Source organism: Octopus bimaculoides, chromosome 21 (genome assembly GCF_001194135.2).
Source record: "Octopus bimaculoides isolate UCB-OBI-ISO-001 chromosome 21, ASM119413v2, whole genome shotgun sequence".
Classification (NCBI taxonomy): Eukaryota; Metazoa; Mollusca; class Cephalopoda; order Octopoda; family Octopodidae; genus Octopus; species Octopus bimaculoides.
In genome coordinates this window covers 3,904,735-3,913,393 of record NC_069001.1, presented here as the reverse complement: position 1 = coordinate 3,913,393, position 8,659 = coordinate 3,904,735, and the positions used below count along the sequence as shown (strand labels likewise).

Sequence of the window (8,659 nt, the reverse complement as noted above, 5' to 3'; positions counted from 1 at the left end):
TCAAAATACAAAGACCTGGAAATAGAGGTAACTCGAATGTGGAGTCTAAAAACAAACAATTCCTATCATAGTAGGTGCCTTAGGTATAATAAAAAAATATTCAGACAAATACATAACAAAAACACCAGGACTTACAAATATATATAACATACAGAAAATTGCACTACTGGGGCACTGCACACATCCTACGCAAAACACTTTCAATACAGTAACCATAAGAGCATCACAGCAAACCACAGCACATACCCAAGGAACACAGAGCTGCGCTCGGTAGTGAAGTGAAAGCACGTTATAAAAATAAAACTACTGAACAATAATAATAATAATAATAATAATAATAATAATAATAATAATAATAGTGTTAGTAATAGTAATGATGATGGTGATGATACTAATTGATAATCTTCTATTTTGTTGTAGTGATGAATCCATGGATGTTTAGAAAATGCCTAGAACAACCAGATGACATTGCTTTTACAGTAGATACAGGTCAGTCGCTTTTCTCTTATTTTTCTTTTTTATTTTCGTTCCATGTCTTATTTATTTCTTCATACACAGACTGATTAGATCACCATCACTTTCGTTTTTTGCCTTCGTCATTACTACTCTCCGTCTCCTCCTCCTCCTCCTCCTCCTCCTCGTTCACCTCATCTCCATCAGTACCACCACTACCATCATCAGCAGCATTGTCACCATCATCACTACCACCACCACCACCACCACCACCATCATCATTGTTGTTTTCATCATTGTCATCTTCATTATCATCACCATCATTTTTGCAATATATATATATATATATATCTCGGAGTGGTTGGCGTTAGGAAGGGCATCCAGCTGTAGAAACCCTGCCAAATCAAATTGGAGCCTGGTGTAGCCATCTGGTTTCACCAGTCCTCAGTCAAATCGTCCAACCCATGCTAGCATGGAAAGCGGACGTTAAACGATGATGATATATATATATATATATATATATATATACATATATATATAAAGTAAAGACCCCTTTTGGTCATGAATGACCATGGGATTACATCTAGAAAGTTCCCCCTTCTAGGCACCAGTCTAGGCAAGGTTGTTTGTGAAAGACCAGCTAAGACTTGAAACTGAATGCCTTTTATGCCTTTTATGCCTTTTATGCCTTTTATGCCTTTTATGCCTTTACTTGTTTCTGTCATTTGACTGTGGCCATGCTGGAGCACTGCCTTAAAGGGTTTTAGTCGGCCATGCTGGAGCATTGCCTTAAAGGGTTTTAGTCGAACAAATTGACCTCAGGACTTATTTCTTAAGACTAGTTTTGATTCTTTCAGTCACTTTCTCTGAACTTCTAAGTTACGGCAACATAAGCACACCAACACCAGTTGTCAAGCAGTGATGGGTGAGGACACACACACACACACACACACACACACACACACACACCCACATATATACGATGGGCTTCTTTCAGTTTCCATCTACCAAATCCATTCACAAAGGTGCCACGCAGTGGGACTGAACCCAGAACCATGTGGTTGGCAAGAAAGCTTCTTACCGCACTGTCATGCCTGCGCCTATTATGTACATGTTTGTTATGTGTGCGTGTGTGTGTGCGTTTATATATGTGCATCTGCATAACATGAACAGATGGTAGATATATTTCAAAATCAATGTATATGAAAATAAAAAAAAACAAACAGAATTACTTATGGCTTATTTTTAAAATGTTAAGTTTGTTTGAAGGACTCATCTTGTGATCCATGTCAACTTTATTGATGTGAGTTCTTCAGCTGACCTCCCTCCTCACTTCCTCTTCGTTGCCCCTTCCTCCTCATCTCCTCCTCCTCGCCTCGTCCCCCATTCATCATCATCATCGTCACCATCATCATTTTTACATCCACTTTCCACGCTTGTATGGGTCAGACAATTTGTTGAGGGAGATTTAGGTACAGACGTATTCCCTTCACACACACACATACACAAACTACAGTCTTCTTTCTGTATTATTGACCAAATTCACTCACTCACAAAGCTTTGGTTGGCCCAAAGTTCTTGTAAAAAAAACCCTTGCCCAAGACGTCTTGCAGTGGGACTGAACCCGAATCTATGAGGTTGGGAGGTGAACTTCTTAGCCACACAGCCATGCTGGTGTGTAGCTGAAGTTATTGTTGACAATTACTTTCTGACAGAAGTTGTTGTTGCAGCTGTTGAATAATTATGAAGCAATTTTACAAACAGATGGTGTTTACATGCGTCCAAATCAATATTATAAAAAGAAAAATCGAACAGGATTTATTAAAATATATAGAACTTATTAAATAATTAATCATTAATTAATATTTATTTTGGCTCTTTCATCTTTAGTGATGTTTCCTTTGCATTCTCAGTTCAAATCCTGCCCAAGAGTTTACTTAGCATTTTATCCACCTGGCAACCTCTAGCATGTAGTCCAAGGAAAAGGCAAAGGCCGGCACAACTTGGCACCAGCGACATTGTTGCAAACTCATTTCTATTTCTACAGTTGAGTAAACTGAAACAACATGAAATAAAGTGTCTTGCTCAAGAGCACAACACGCACAGCCTGGTCCAGGCATCAAACTCACAACCTCATGATTGTAAGTCTGATGCTCTAACCACTGAGCCATGTGCCTTCACATACAGATATTTGTGTGTGTGTTTAAACACCAAAACTTTTTTTTTATTGTATATTATATAATATTAGCGTCCATCTTAAGTAAAAAAAAAATTGCTTTTATTGTTATGTTAGTTTTTCTTTCTCTCTCTCTTTTCTTCTTCTCTTTCTTATTTCATATAATACAGGTATTTTATCTAAACATATTTGCTTTTCAACACAATTGGTTCTATGTTAGATAGATAACATAAAACATTTGAGACGGTGTTGTATGTGTGTGTGTGTGGAACTATACTCCTGAGTGTGTATGTGCTCGCATAGCTGTCTGTCTGTGTGCGTCTGAATTTGTATTGGTATGCATGTGTTTGTGTGCGTGTGTGTGTGTAGTTGTATTGGTGTGTTTGTGTGTCTGTATTTGTATTTTGTTTGAATTAGTTTGTGTGTATGTGTTTTGTGCCTGTATATATGTGTGTGTGTGTGTCTGTATATATGTGTGTGTGTGTCTGTCTGTTTGAGGTTATACTGGTGTATGTGTGTGTGTGTCTGTCTGTTTGAGGTTATACTGGCGTATGTGTGTGTGTGTCTGTCTGTTTGAGGTTATACTGGTGTATGTGTGTGCTTGTATAAGTGTTTGTGCATGTTTGTGTTGGTGTATGTCTGTATGTGGGTCTTACCTGAATCTGTGTATGTGATTGTGTGTGTGTGTAGCCTGTACTTCTGAGTATAGGCATGCTTGTAATCTGTGTCTGTCGGCCTGAGTTTGTATTGGTGTGTTTATGTGGGTGTTTGTGTATTGTGATAGACTTTGTATGTGTGTGTGTGTGTGTGTGTGTGTGTATCTATTGTGGTTTATATGTATATGCCCCTGTCTGATTTTGTATCGGTGTATTTGTGTATGTGCATGTGTGTCTATTTGTATTATGTCTGCATTTGTGTGTGTGTATTGTGTCTGTGGGTCTCTTTTGTATTAATTGATATACAAAATCTTGACTTTGTATTCAATTTCATGTCGTTCTTTTTTTCTTGACTAAGAAATTTCAAGTTCGTTTACATAAAGATTATCATTAAGTGATTGATATGACTAATGGACCATTGAGGTTTTAAATGTTTGATTGGTCATTCAGATAATGAATGGCTGGACCACTGAAATGGCAATGGACTGATAACAGGTCATTGATGTAATGACCAGTATGGCTGATTGCTTGTTTAAGCAGTGATTGATATGACTAATGGATGATAGGTCATTGAGCAGTGAGTGGCCAGACCACTGAAGTGACAATGGACTGCTAACAGGTCCTTGTGGTAATGACTGATATGGATAATGAGTCATTTAGGCAGTGATTGATGTGATTAATGGTTCGATTAGGTGATTGATGAACTGTTGCATTTGTGACTATGTCATTGAGGTAATGAGTGACTGGGTCACTAAGGTAGTTTAAAGACTGATAGGGGTCATTGAACCAGTGATTGATGTGACATGTGACTAAATGTATGTATTCACACAAATACATGTATAACCTTGACCTACCTTTTATACATACATAGATACACACATGCATGTGCACGCACACACACACACTCACACACACGCATCCATATAAAAAGTGATGAAACATGAAGCATCAAAAAATATATTATATATAGAGTAATTAAGAACCTAATTGTTAATAGGTCATTGAACTCCAATGTGTTATAAATTTGCAGTATAATGTAGTTATAGTATTAATTATGCTAATTTCTAATGAAACAGCTGTTGAAAGTAGTTAAATTATGAAATATATGCGAAATTTATGCTTTTCAGCACTTTATTCTACATACATACATATATTCATACATACATACATACATGCATATTTGACTGTGTGGTTAAGAAATTTACTTCCCAATCTCATGGACTTGGGTTCAGTTCCACTGTGTGGCAGCTTGGGCAAGTGTCTTCTACTATAATCCTGAGATAATCAGTTCCTTCTGAGTGAATACCTTAGATGGAAACTGAAAGAAGCCCATCAAATGATATTGTAGGATAGGTGTGAGAGTCTAGATCAGACCAGTTTCAACATAAATTGAGTAGAATATTCAGGCCCCATATGATTGGTTTAAATGCTAAATGGTTAAACAGGAAGTTTGTATCACAGACCCCCAAGCATAATCTCAAGTGGGTTGGTCCCAAAAGGGTTAAAATACCTCTCTCAAGACTCCAATTTATTCATCCCTTTTCAATGCCCACAACTATTTTCATGAGAAACGCTGTTATTCCTGAGATCAGGAGTTAGTGAGTGATTTAGGTAGTTCACATTACTCTGTAAGGACCATAGGGCTGTGACCATTTCATGTCAGTGGATGCAATCTTGAGCTCCCTTCTTGATTTCAGACCAAAATAGACCAACTGCTTTCATTTCATCATCCACAGCCTTTCCAGATATTCTTGGGTAATCCAACTTTCCTCTTTCCTTCAGGTTGCCAGTCTAACATGTCTTGCAGTGCTTCTTGGAGGTAGAATTCCTTTACAGAATTTCTCAGTAGATGGGAGTTTGGTTCATTCTATCCCACAGACTTGAGATTTTGTCCGGCCACCAGATCTTGGGGATGTAGTGCAGACATTTGTTGAGGAAAATCTGTAGCTTACTGTTTGTGACCGACTACTTGGAGTGACCTGGGATTAAATAACAACAGGTTTATGGCCTCTTGTCTACTGTCCTCGATGACTTCAGGACGTTTGCTCTATCCGTTCATCTTTACTCCATTGTCCTAGGCTAACTAAATCTCATAAAATTAATTAGATTTATTATTACAAGTTTTATTAGTAAGAAGATAGTTTTCCCAAATCACTTTTTTATTACCATATTCTCATACATTGCAGGGCTTTGTTCACAGAAATATGTAAACCACCCCACCATAACACATACATATACACTATGGGTGTGTTCTTTTTTTATTGTTCTATTCGGCAAATATATGGAAAGCTGGAGTCAATGTGTACGTCTGTCTCATGAATGACGAGACTTAGCTTCTCACTGTTATAGCACAAATGGAAAGAGATCATTTCATCTTTCCTCTTCTGGAGGCCAACAGGAAGAGCCTCTTTGAGAAAAAAGATTTTTTTTCCCAAGACATCATTGTGTGTGACTCAGGAATTACCATCAATGAACCAGAAATGGCAATGAACGATTGAGAGTCGTGGAGGTCAATTGTAATGTGAATCCCAACCGGTTGGGATTGGTTGTTCAATCACATGGGAGGAGGAGGAGGAGGAGGAGGAGGGTGTATGTTATTGTCAATACTTTGCATTTTATGTTTTATCTTTCACACGTTTCAGTCATTAGACTGTGGCCATACTGGGGCACCGCCTTGGAAGATTTAATTGAATGACTCAACCTTTGGATTTGTTTGTTTGTTTGTTTGTTTTTTTATTTTGTAAAGCCTCACACTTATTTAATTGGGCTCTTTTGCCACACTGCTGAGTTACGTGGACATAAATATACCAACACCAGTTGCCAGGTGGTGCTGGAACACACACACACACATGCACGCGCATGCGCAGAACAGGTTTCTTTCAGTTTCTGTCTACCATATGTGTGTGTGTGTGTGTGCATGCATGTGTGTGCTCTGGGATAAGGTGTTAATTTTTGTGTGAAAAGATTGGGCTTATTTCAGTTGTGGACACCACCATTTTTTATTTACTCAAGTAATCCACCAAAGAATCTCTCTCTCTCTCTCTCTCTCTCTCTCTCTCTCTCTCTCTCTCTCTCTCTCTCTCTCTCTCTCTCTCTCTCTCTCTCTCTCTCTCTCTCTCTCTCTCTCTCTACTAATATATACTTTTGTTATTTACACCACCTGTCCTCGTCTGTTGTTATTATTTGTATATTCTCCCATATATATATATATTTATATATATATATCAATCTCTCTACCTCTTTCACACACTTTCTGATCACTGTCTCTCTTTCACTTTCTCTCTCCTTCCATCTCTCTGTCATCCCCACCATATATCTTTAACCTCTCTCTCTCTCTTTCTCTCTCTCTCCTGTCTATCTTTCTCTGTCTATATATGTGTCTTTCTTTCTACACGTTTTCTTTCTTCTCTCTCTCTCTCTCTCTCTCTCTCTCTCTGTCTTTTTCAATCATACACTTTTTTCTTACCTTGTTCTTCCATGTTCTTCCATGCTCTCTACACACATCTCTAGTCACCCCCTCTCCCTTCCTCTCTTTCCTTCCCTCTCTCCCTCCCACTATCTTTCCCTCTCTCTCCCTCTCTCTCCCTCTCTCTCTCACTCTCTATTTTTCCTTTCTGTTTTCCTCTCCCCTCCTCTCTATCTCTCCATCTCTCCCCGTCTCCCCTCTCCTTTCTCCCCCTCTCTCTTTCTCTCACCTCTCGTTTTCCTCTCACTTTCCGTCTCTCCTCTCTCCCACCTCCTCCCACCTCCCTCTCTCCCCTGTCTTCATCACCCTCCCCCTCCCCACCCCTTTCTCTCTCTCTCTCTGTCATAAGTATAGCCAAAAGGAGTCCATTGTTTCTCTCAACACAATACTTAAAGATGCAAATTCCACTCTCGCAGTCCTTCAGCAGCCAAGATCTGAGAAGAAGTCATTAACCTCAGACACTTAACCACTCTACATCCTCTCAATTTGTTGCCGTTGGCCTCTTATTCCACAACAAACTTATGCAGAGACAACACAGCAAATATGCTGCGGATTATATGTCTGTGCATGTGTTTGAACAGCTGCACTCTTGTATATCAATATGTAGGCGCACGTGCAGTTGAATGGGTATGGAGCTTGCTTCCCAACCATATGGCTTTATGTTCAGTCCCACTGTGAGGCACCTTGGCCAAGTATCTTCTATAATAGCCTCAGGTTGACCAGTACCTTTTGAGTGGATTTGACAGACAGAAACTGCATTGAAGTATGTTGTGTGTGTGTGTGTGTGTGTGTCTTTGTGCTTATGTATGCCTTCCCCTACAAACCAGCATTTGTTTGTGTCCCCATAACTCAGCAGTTCAGCAAACAAGACCGATAGAATAAATACCAGACTTTAAAAAACTTTTTTAAAATACTGGGGTCGATTTACTTGACTAAAGTCCTTCATGATGGTACCCCAGCATGGCCACAGTTCAGTGGCTGAAACAGGTATAAGATAAGAAAAAGTTATCAAATTCCATTTGTTATTGGACAATGGTGGTTTATATAATGGAATATATTTGACTATGTTAGGACTATGTTAGATTATAGACTGGATTATATACTAGACTATGTTGGATTATATCACGGATTATCTAAGCTTATACCTAGATTATGTTATTATAGGCACAGGCACATGGCTTAGTAGTTCAGGTATTTAGTTTACGATCATAGTCATCAGTTTGATACCCAGCAGTGCAGTGTGTCCTTGAGCAAGAATTACATTAAGGGTATGCATGTCTGTGGAGTACTCAGCCACTTGCATATTAATTTCATGAGCAGGCTGTTCCATTAATTGGATCAACTGGAACACTCGTCATCGTAACTGATGGACTGCAAATTATAGTGATAGGCATAAGTTTGGCCGTGGTGGTTAAAAGGCTTGCTTTGCAACCATGTGGTTGCAGGTTCATTCCTTCTGCATGGCATCTTGGTTGAGTGAGTATCTTCTTCTGCAACCTGTTGCCTTGGGTCAACTAATGCCTTGTGAGTGGTATTAGTATCCAGAAACTGTGAGTGTGTGTGGGGAGCAGTGCAAATATATCAACATCAACATCAAAATCAAATCAAATGGAAATTGTAGTTGTGACTCCCGTGTTGGTAGCACATAAAAAGCACCATCTGAACGTGGCCGATGCCAGTGCCGCTTTGACTGGCTTCCATGTCGGTGGCAGGTAAAAAGCACAATCTCATCGTGGTTGATGCCAGCTCCCCTGGTCCCTGTGCCGGTGGCATGTAAAAAAGCACCCATTACACTCTCAGAGTGGTTGGCGTTAGGAAGGGCATCCAGCTGTAGAAACACTGCCAGATCAGATTGGAGCCTGGTGCAGCCTCCTGGCTTCTCAGACACCAGTCGAACCGTCCAACCCA

At 39.4% G+C, this 8,659-nt stretch overlaps 1 protein-coding gene across 4 annotated transcripts in view; it reads left to right on the top strand.

The window, feature by feature from the left end:
• Nucleotides 1-8,659, top strand: part of LOC106882890 (G protein-activated inward rectifier potassium channel 3) — a 218,464-nt gene that overhangs the window by 130,819 nt on the left and 78,986 nt on the right. For all 4 annotated transcript variants that reach the window (XM_052975321.1, XM_052975319.1, XM_014933705.2 and 1 more), the window contains one exon: nt 421-489. The gene's annotated coding sequence lies outside the window, so the exon portion shown is untranslated. The remainder of the gene's footprint in view (nt 1-420; nt 490-8,659) is intronic.